We start from the raw sequence: 11,704 nt of genomic DNA, 5'->3' as shown, positions 1-11,704 counted from the left end.
CTGAAGGTAAAGGAAATGGAAAAATGGAATGGTATTTTCCGCAGGCTTCTAGTTATTCGGATTATACTGCTTTCGTGTTTCATAAGCTAGACATGGAAATACGTTTGAAATTAAGCTTAAAATTACAATGCAAATGGTACTTCAAATTGGACTTGAAATCAGAGTTTAAATTTGACTTTTAATTGAAATCAAGTTTGGCGTGGTCTTTTCGCTTGGATTTTGCTCTTTTGATTACAGCACCTTAGCTAAGCAAAATTTGAAAAAGTGATGTATGGGGCATTTGTAGGAATAGTTATTTACTACAATATTGCTGAAGTAAGGATTGCGGTGCCTTTTGTATTTATAAGGCTGCTACCTCGGTGGTAGCAAAATGAGTGATCTATTTGCTACCAAGGGGTAGTCCTACAGCGGCGTAAATACTAAAGGAAAAAATTAACTATAGCAATATAGTAGATATATACTAGCTCTACAAATGCCCCATATACTATTTTTTCGAATTGTGCTTGGCTGAGGTGCAGTAATCAAAAGAGCAAAACCGAAGCGGAAGGAGCATACGCCAAACCTGATTGGAATTTAATGAGACTTGAATTTGGACTAATTTACACTAGATGATTTACTTCAAACCGGACATGGACACGAAATCAGACGCGAAATTTTATTTGATATAACGAATGATATTTTTCGTCTTATTCTTCACATGTGTTTTTTCTCGTTCGTTTTTTCTCCTTTTCTGCACCATTTTCTTTGTTTTTGCTCTCACTTTCCTTCCAGTTTTCTTATTTTCTGCTTCAGTGTTCCGTTTTTATTTGTTTCCTGTCCCATTTTTTCTTATTTTCAGTTCTGTGTTTTTTGCTTGTTATTTTTGTTATTCTCTTTCCCATATTCCGACATTTGTATCCTCTTTTTTCCATTTTTCTTTTCCAGTTTTCGTCGTTTTCTAACTCCTTTTACTTCCTTTCATTTGCATTATTCGTATTGATGCTTTTTTTTCTTTCTTTTCTGTCTCTTTTTTTTCTTTTCCTATTCGGTTTTCCCTGTTCGCTTCCTGTTTCTCGTCTTTTTCTCTTTCGTTTATCTCCCTAATCCGGTTTTCCTGTTTTCGTTTCTTTTTCTGTCCCATTTTTTATCTCATCTTTTTCCTTTTATATCCCATTTGACTTAATTTTTTACGGTTTCCTCGTTTCCTCTATCGGTTTTCTTTTTTCTCTTTCGATATTCTTCTTTTTTTCTTTCTTTTATTGTATTGTCTTTCTTGTTGCGTTTACCCTTTTCTTTTTTTCCGATGTTTTCGCTTTCTATATTCCTCTTCTCTTTATTTATTTTTCCTGTTTTTCTCCAGCGTCTTTTTCTTCTGTTCCCTTTTTTGTCTGTTTTCTTCCTTTTATCCTCGTTTTCAGGCCCGTTTTTCCTCTTTTCCGGTTTCGTTTATTTGTCATTTTATGTCCAGTTTTAACCCCTTTTCAATTTTCATTTTCACTTTTGACACTACTTATAACCCAAGTAACACACAAAACAAGTTAGAAAATAATATTCGTGGAAATTAGTCGCTTAAGCGTACTATAAACGTACTTTGAAAACATATGTCGTTATTATTAAGGTTTTGAGATGTTTTGGGATAACATGAATTTATTTGACAGCTCATATCTAATGTATAATGTTTGTTTTGTCAACATGTCAACATGAAGTTTTTATTACGTCACCATTACTAAATTTAAACTACTGGAAGAACAAGTTGTAGCTTATGCTATAATAACGTTTTAAATTGGTATGAAATAACCTGATACATACTTCTTTCAATTCTTGTTTCATTAGACTTAAGTTTTTTGCGCTTTTCAGGTAATAGAGAAGTTCTGATATATGTAATATTATACTATTCGATAACAAGTTGTGTTGCTTGGGAAGGTAATGGGAAATAGTAGAACCCACAGCTTTCCCCCAACAATGTTGTGTTGGAGTTAGTTTCACGAAATCTGGCTTTCATTATGACCAATAACTTCTCCATCGTGGGAAGTTCTGGCGAGTTTGGTGGGTAGATATCGTTTGGTACAAAAACAATGTTTTCTCTGTACCAATCTAACTTCAACTGGATGGATGGATGGATGGATGGATGGATGGATGGATGGATGGATGGATGGATGGATGGATGGATGGATGGATGGATGGATGGATGGATGGATGGATGGATGGATGGATGGATGGATGGATGGATGGATGGATGGATGGATGGATGGATGGATGGATGGATGGATGGATGGATGGATGGATGGATGGATGGATGGATGGATGGATGGATGGATGGATGGATGGATGGATGGATGGATGGATGGATGGATGGATGGATGGATGGATGGATGGATGGATGGATGGATGGATGGATGGATGGATGGATGGATGGATGGATGGATGGATGGATGGATGGATGGATGGATGGATGGATGGATGGATGGATGGATGGATGGATGGATGGATGGATGGATGGATGGATGGATGGATGGATGGATGGATGGATGGATGGATGGATGGATGGATGGATGGATGGATGGATGGATGGATGGATGGATGGATGGATGGATGGATGGATGGATGGATGGATGGATGGATGGATGGATGGATGGATGGATGGATGGATGGATGGATGGATGGATGGATGGATGGATGGATGGATGGATGGATGGATGGATGGATGGATGGATGGATGGATGGATGGATGGATGGATGGATGGATGGATGGATGGATGGATGGATGGATGGATGGATGGATGGATGGATGGATGGATGGATGGATGGATGGATGGATGGATGGATGGATGGATGGATGGATGGATGGATGGATGGATGGATGGATGGATGGATGGATGGATGGATGGATGGATGGATGGATGGATGGATGGATGGATGGATGGATGGATGGATGGATGGATGGATGGATGGATGGATGGATGGATGGATGGATGGATGGATGGATGGATGGATGGATGGATGGATGGATGGATGGATGGATGGATGGATGGATGGATGGATGGATGGATGGATGGATGGATGGATGGATGGATGGATGGATGGATGGATGGATGGATGGATGGATGGATGGATGGATGGATGGATGGATGGATGGATGGATGGATGGATGGATGGATGGATGGATGGATGGATGGATGGATGGATGGATGGATGGATGGATGGATGGATGGATGGATGGATGGATGGATGGATGGATGGATGGATGGATGGATGGATGGATGGATGGATGGATGGATGGATGGATGGATGGATGGATGGATGGATGGATAGCATGGTAATACAATTTTACTCAACTATTTTTATTGGGAAATTATTATGCAATGCTTATTACTATGTCATTTATCTTTTTATTCACAAAGAATTAATGTTAAATAATCTATCGACATTTGCAATTTTTCCGATTTATCGAGGAAATATAAGCGTGTAGTGTTAAAATAGTTGGTATTATTCACTGAAAAAGGGCAATCAACCATATAAATAAGGCAAAGACCACGGGTTGTCTAGATGGGTTTGCAATAAATCCAAACCTGCGATATTTTTTTTATGTTTCTGCAGAAAGCGGCAATCCTGGTCGCTTTTGAAACATAAATAGATCAATAGCTCAATCAAATAGTTTCACATACGGCAACACAGTGCGATCTAAACCAATTTGAATAATCACCTAACCGATGGATGATGATGGCCCAAATGGTGGCGTATCCGTAAAGTATCATATTCGATCTAACAAGCTAATTTCAAGCCCCTTTTCAGTTATCCGTTTCGGATAAATAAACTCAAAAACCGATGCGGCACCCAATCAGCAGCACAAGTTATTAACACCGAGCCGGCGGCCCCTCTCGTTCGAAATCCGAAACCAATTTCGGATCACACAGATTCAGTTTCCTACGTTAATCACTCGGCCGGTGGCTGCGTTTGCGGAGGGCTAATTATATGAAATTAGACAAATCGGAGCTACCTACCTTTGCATTTGCTGAGGTTTAATTCCATACTGTTAAGTTGCTACATATATGGACTTGAACTTCTACACTGACCGCTGCGGCAGCCAGGTAAAGTTGCAACCATGAATTCTCGTTGTAGGTAGTCTACTGCTGCGCACTTGCATTTGAATTCTGACTGAACTTTAACGAGATACCAGTTAATAGTGTAGTAAAACTGCCATACTTCAGTGTAAGGATAGGCAAAATCCTTATTTAAAGTCTGAAGGGTTGGCAATATAGGTATTTCATAAAATGCTTGAATCAATTTTAATATAAATCTTCTACAGAAAATGTCATCTGACTTCTATATTTTTATCTTTCCAGATCTGTACCACCCTTTCGAAGAATTACTACTAGTGATCGACATCGGACCGGGAAAAATCCGGAAAATTCGATCCAAATTTAACCGATTCGTGAAGGAATCATCAACGGCCCGGAAATTTATTTATTAATAATTTTGAATGTAATGTACGGAGAATCAAAAATATCTTTTTTTTTATTGATATCTGCTTCAGTATGATGTGATTTTAGGTATCGGGGTAGGTCAAACGTGCCTTCAAGGTACTAATTTATGATTTTCTACAGTTGCATTACATCTGGAAGGTAAAGAACTGACACGATATCAGCCATATAATCATAAAATCAATTGATGACTCTGTAGCTAAGTGCCACTTCCTGCTCTTTTCTTAGCATAACAAAAGTAGTGTGCCCATTAAGTAGCGCACCTATCTTTAGCATTCAATATAATTTATAGCGTTTATAGTGTTTGAAATTACCACTCATGATTAAACTAATATATTTACAATTCTCGTATAATTTTTCAAATAGACCTATGTGACAATGAGAGATTCTCTTCGTGTCTCCTCTCTTCCGTTTTTTACGGCGATACTAATGCATTTAAACACATCAGCTTTGCATGAATCGGTTGCTGGTGTCACTAAGCTAAATGTTTTGGAAATTTTCTTTTCTATGCATTTATGTGCCCGTGAAAAGCAGAAGAGAGGAGACGCGAAGAGAAGCTCTCATTGTCACATCATAGGACTATTTGAAAAATTACCCGAGAATTATAAAAAACTGCAACATTATGAGTGATCTTTTAACCCAATGCCCTTCTAGCATAGAAAAAACATCATAATACAAACAATCCCTCTCATTAGAGAACAAACCAAGGATTCACGGAACATCAAATTCTGCGCAATTTAATTGGAATTCAATTGCAATCAGTCAGTCAGTCGCCTTTTCTTCCAAGTTAATTTTCCATCTGGCTTTGTTCTGTGCCATTCCCCGGTAGCACCAGTTGTTGCTGCTGGCGATTAAGTTCTAGGACGTCCGATGTTTAGTTAGCTCTCATTGAAGCAACCTTTGTGCGGTTGAATTGTCAACATTGATTTTCCGCAGCGCATCACGAATCACAAAGTGTGCATCATCACAGTGCATTCATCCTAGCGTTTTTCATGATCTTCATCATTATCATCAAGCCGATGATGATGATGATGATTAGCATTGTCGTCGAAGGCATTCGTTGCGGTAGTTTTCAAGGAAAGGACACGTTCAGCATGAAAACGTTGTAGGTACACTCTGACGACGGTGCAAGTCGCTACCAGTTGGGGTGTGCGGAAAATTGGTTATTGCATGGATTCCCTTTAGCAGGTGATAAGTTTTTTCTTCTTCTGAAGCTGCTGAATGTATACAATTATCTGGCAGTTGATTGAACATTACAGCGTGAAGAAAAAGAAGCAACGAAGGGGGCATGCTAATCTAATCCATTATGGCAATTAATTGAAAACGGTGTGCAAGCACGAACCTCACACTCGACGGTAGTCAACTGGTGTGGCGATCTTTGCTATTTGAGTTGCTACTGGAACAATGGCGATGGAAATATAAAGAATGAAAGTTTGTTTTGCTTAGTTTAATGATTTTATACTAATGGAGATAACTTAAGATGCCTATTCATTTCATATTATGCACTTTGATAGCCAACTTGTAACAGCACATGCTCGTGATAGTTACAATTGAATGTTTTTATTCTAAGAAATTGTTGTAAGAATTTGGAAGTTACTTTGTGAAGTTTGAAAAACTTTTCAAACCCTATATTTTCGTTCATTTTAAGTACATATTAGATTACTGTGAGAGACAATGTAATCAACGATGAAAACCATTTTCCTGCTGTCTTCATCCATGCTCAATGTTCGACTGACTGTTTCCATCGAAATCATGACCAAAAATTCCATTAACCGTATTTTCCTTGATCGGTTAGTTATTCGTCGGTGATCAAAACCCGAAGCCTCTCGATGTCGCAAGCATCGAATCATCTACATAGAAGATAAGCAGTGCAAGGTGCAACCATCGAGTCGAGAAATCGAACGATCTCAATGATATTACAGTTCTTGGTATTGAAGCCCCTCTATTTAGGAGCTGCCAACTATGCGGAGTAGCCTCCCGTCGTGACACTGCCCAATGTTACGTTAGTAAATCCCCAGTTCAACGTTTCGGAAAATATGGCAGCGAAGCATACTGGGAACTCCACTCGGGACGGAAGAATTCTCTGGTTGGTGGTCTCCCGCAGGAAGTCGAAATACCTTTGGTTGAGCGGTCACTGGTCCCGCACGTTAACCTGCATTCTACAATTTAACTATTTGTTCAGGGTAGAACATCGACTAGAAGCTGCCATAGGGAAGTTCTGGGAGTTTGAGACATCACACCCTGGCAGTTTGGTCTATCGAAGAAGCTCGTTGAGCTGTCGGCAGCAACGTCAACGCGCGATCCCACAGGCAGGTCATCGCGCATCTACCGAGAGTTGAAAATCCTCGGAGAATCAAGACCAATCATCAGGAACGTCGATTTGAACAAGACTCTGCAACCAGTTATCGACTCGCATGATTAGTTTGCGGTGGTATATCTGCGGCTTGGACATATGAAAAAGGTTGAAGAGGCTACCGATGGCCGTAACCAACACTGCTAGTAGAGTTAGTAGAGGGGCTTGAGAATAAACCCATGCTAAAGTCACTTAACATCGAATAGTCTGATTCCACTAAGATTCGAACCCACGACCAATCGCTTGTCAAGGCGGACTCCCAAGCAAGCTGCTTGTGGGACCTAAGCTTCTGCACGAGAGCCATCCCAGCTAGCCCCAATTCGTATATCAATGTACGAAAACTATCGTAAATATCTCCTAACAAACTCGAAATCGTAACTAAAGCTGAATGAAGTGGGATCAAATTGATTTTCTGTCATATATAATGATAATGACTGACATACATACGATTTTCAGCACAACATCATAGAGTAGTACGGAGCGACTCGCGCTTAATCGGATATTATCGTATATAAATACTTATATAGTCGTAACGCTCAAAATTATTCGTAATCACGTATAACGCCTCCAAAATAGTACGGATATGCCAATTTTGCGTATGAAATACGATTTATTTAGCATGTATATCTGTACGTAATGCTGATTTTTATCTTTTTTATACATATGAAATTGCTAGCTGGGATGGCTATTGTAGCAGATGCTGAGAAGATGTATCGACAATTATTGTATCATCTCGTTGATTTGCCCTTCCTCCGTTTATGGTAGCGCAGAAACCCCACTGATCCGATCGTTGCTTATGAACTACGAACTGTCACATAACGAATGGTAAATGCTCCATACCTGGCAAACGAAGACGCAAATTGTGAAAGATTGGCAGCATTTGTACCCCGCCACTGTCTAAGTAGTCATCGAGAGTTTTTACGTTGATGACGGCATTCTGTCAGAAGCATCGAACGTGGTACTTTACGACAAGAAATCTTCGCTATGCTCAATTCCGCTGGGCTTACCCTGAAGAAGCGGGCATTTATCGCTTCGAAAATCTGACGAATGTCCTGCTAGGCGATCTGGTCAGTTAGTTGTTATACGACGCGACGTTCAAGATGAGTAGACAATCTTCACTCCCTTCTTTGGGATCCAACGGCCGATCAGCGCCGGTAGAGGTTGAATTCCCTCGTCTTGCTGCCATCGTCATCAAACGGAAGATCACTCAAATATTTTGGACTTCTTCAAATATCTTCCTTCTTGGACTGTTCACTCCATCGGCAACCATCGGCAAAGCTATTTATGCAACGATTCTGGACACTGAAGCACGATGTTGTCACCTGTGAATAGGTCTCCCCTCTACCAGAGAAGCTGTAAGCTGAGTGAAAACTATTCCACACTGCTCTTCACATTATTGCCGATATTCGTCTTTCTTGACTTTTACTGGCTTCTGACGTCAACAATGTTCAGCAACATTTCTTTGTCGACTTTTCTTCGATTGTCTACTGTCAACCGAACGGAGAAGGGGAAAGGGAAGGGGAGAGGGAAGGGGAAAGGGAGTTATTGTACAGCTATTAACCTCGGAATCTAAGGTCGCACCAGTATTCCAATACTGTACTACGTGCCACTTCAAATCGTAAGCAGCGACAATAAGAAGTTTGAAGAATCGTATATTAAGTAGCTGAAGCAGGCCTTGGCAAGGGCTAGGGCTAGGGCTAGGGCTAGGGCTAGGGCTAGGGCTAGGGCTAGGGCTAGGGCTAGGGCTAGGGCTAGGGCTAGGGCTAGGGCTAGGGCTAGGGCTAGGGCTAGGGCTAGGGCTAGGGCTAGGGCTAGGGCTAGGGCTAGGGCTAGGGCTAGGGCTAGGGCTAGGGCTAGGGCTAGGGCTAGGGCTAGGGCTAGGGCTAGGGCTAGGGCTAGGGCTAGGGCTAGGGCTAGGGCTAGGGCTAGGGCTAGGGCTAGGGCTAGGGCTAGGGCTAGGGCTAGGGCTAGGGCTAGGGCTAGGGCTAGGGCTAGGGCTAGGGCTAGGGCTAGGGCTAGGGCTAGGGCTAGGGCTAGGGCTAGGGCTAGGGCTAGGGCTAGGGCTAGGGCTAGGGCTAGGGCTAGGGCTAGGGCTAGGGCTAGGGCTAGGGCTAGGGCTAGGGCTAGGGCTAGGGCTAGGGCTAGGGCTAGGGCTAGGGCTAGGGCTAGGGCTAGGGCTAGGGCTAGGGCTAGGGCTAGGGCTAGGGCTAGGGCTAGGGCTAGGGCTAGGGCTAGGGCTAGGGCTAGGGCTAGGGCTAGGGCTAGGGCTAGGGCTAGGGCTAGGGCTAGGGCTAGGGCTAGGGCTAGGGCTAGGGCTAGGGCTAGGGCTAGGGCTAGGGCTAGGGCTAGGGCTAGGGCTAGGGCTAGGGCTAGGGCTAGGGCTAGGGCTAGGGCTAGGGCTAGGGCTAGGGCTAGGGCTAGGGCTAGGGCTAGGGCTAGGGCTAGGGCTAGGGCTAGGGCTAGGGCTAGGGCTAGGGCTAGGGCTAGTGTTGGAGGCAAATGAATCACGGATTACAGGCACTGCTTGAGATTATTTTATCGAACAACTGGCGAAAATTAGTAGTTGGACAGCAGTTGGCTGGACATGTCGTAAGGATGCTGGATGCTCAACAACCCCATCAGCACCCCATCAGCAATAGAGGGACTCAATGTGCGAGTTGCTAATTCTGAGAAATACAAGTTAACCATGATGTTCTTGTTTTAGACATCTTCTCGAAATATTTTTAACTAAATTCCTTTTGCAGACCGCAAGATAAAACTCATAAAATTGTCCTTCAACTTTTCGCGAAACAGTTCCACCCTTCAAACCCCTGTTCACTCGAGCCCTAAATCATTATACCACAAAAACCAATCGTAAAACTAAGTGTAACAAACCCCACATTCTAATCAACCCAGCATCATCTCAGTCTCCTTTGTTCAGCAAACATTAGGATTCATTATTCGCTTCCGAACGCGCGCTGCTGGCAGCTTAAAACCACAAACACCATACCCGAGGGCATGAAATGCTTGCCGCTGGCTGTGGGTTCATTCGAAACTCATTTCATCATGTTTTGTGCTAGGTTCTCTCTGCCAGCCATGATGGGTATGTATACCTATAGTTGACGAACCTTTTGCCACGGTAGTGAGTTATGGTTTTTCGATTGACTAAATGAAGCAAAACGATCGGTGGCTGGTGATGTGATGGGGTACAATTTCATAACAAATTCATGATCACCCTACAGCCAAACACATACCGTCACGGAATATCGATTAATATTGAATGGTGATGGCGATAATCGTTTGTTTAGCACCTCCATCTTCCGTTTTGCCCATCATTACCGAACGGAATGCGGTTTCCTCGGGGCAGACGGGCTTAATTATTGGTCCAATTTGAGAAGTTAATTGTTATTTCATCGTGAGATTTATGAACTTGTATGATCCTCTTTATTAGCGTTGGATGGCAATCGATGTTTGGAGAGGTGATCAGTGCAATATATCAAAACCAATATTTTACGCCAATAAATTTTAATCAGTTTTCTTGAAAGTCATAAAAATGTGTTATTCAACAGGGGCAGCTGATTGATTAGAGGTTAAATATCAACGGGCAAAGTTTATAGGCAAATTAGCGAAACTGCATTCCTTAGTGGAATAAGTGCCGCTCCTACACGTGCTTGAATCCCAAAGCAGAACGCTTCAATGGGGTTTCCCCAAATCTGAAGCCAGCAGCGCAGCGGTGAGTAGCAAATATTTACCGGAACGTTTATTCATTCGATGTAAGTAAGTAACAACAAACGAGCGAACACAAGTCGTTGACTATGCCGATGACCGGCCACTTGAGCTGAAGTGCCACTCGGAGGTTCGAATCAATTTCAACTGCTCCGTTTAACCCATGATTCTAATGGGGAGGTATCCCGGATACCGTTCGTATTGAGCTGACGATGGATGACGGTATGCACATAAGCCAGCAGGCGGATTCTAAGCTTTCTGCTGGACAAAATGGAATTCTGTTCAGACTCTGGCAAATCCGCGAGGTCGCGTGTGCGCGTGTTCACCTTTTAAGCGTTTCCTGGTACTTATAATTGCTAGGGCTATGGGAAAAGCGGTTCTTTCAAATGGCACAGAAGTAGTGCTCTTTATTTTTCCATTTCAGAACGTATTTTTCTTGAATACCTTCTTTCTAGTTTTGTGCAATTGAACAATTAATGTACCCATAACTTGGTCGCAGGTGGGACACCAAAATTTTGCAACACTCTGTAGTGTCGAATTGCTATTGCTTTTGATAAAATGCAGCTTTAATTTGGATTCAATTTGTGTTCAAAACATAGTGGAAATAATGAACTCAAAAGAATCTTAAGTCTTAAATAATTTTTATGCAAAGGAAAAACGCCTGGACGACGGGTAAAAAATAGTCCAAAGTCTTTTTTGTTTTCCTCGTCTAACGCTCTCACTAGAAATCACATATTACATAAATTAAAAATACCCTGTGAACTACTCACGTCAAAATTTTGAAATAGATCTTTTTTTCTTGTTCTAAATATGTTTTTTCGAAAGTAAAAATAACCAAAATTGAGCAAGTAGGCCGCTACGTTTCTATACATTTTTGCGTTGGTAAGAAAAATGCTTATCAACTTAGAAACTACATGTTTCCAGAAATGCTTCATTGGTTTCATGGCACCTGGGTTGTACTGTATAGTATCAGGCCAAATTTTTATTCTAAGTTTGCGTTAGTAGTACTGACGTACTGAGGTGTTCAAATTCTGAGTATTTTATTGAGGGAAATTTAGCGTCGTTTGCTTTTGTGCCTCATTCGTTGTAAAAACATTGACAATCAGTTTTTTTCGGAATCCATAACAATTGCGCAGATCGCAAATTCGGGCCAGCAATTCAAATTGTAATTTATATTATTGAGCAC

The sequence above is a fragment of the Sabethes cyaneus genome, chromosome 2 (assembly GCF_943734655.1).
Source record: "Sabethes cyaneus chromosome 2, idSabCyanKW18_F2, whole genome shotgun sequence".
NCBI classification, from domain to species: domain Eukaryota; kingdom Metazoa; phylum Arthropoda; class Insecta; order Diptera; family Culicidae; genus Sabethes; species Sabethes cyaneus.
This window is presented reverse-complemented; position numbering follows the sequence as displayed.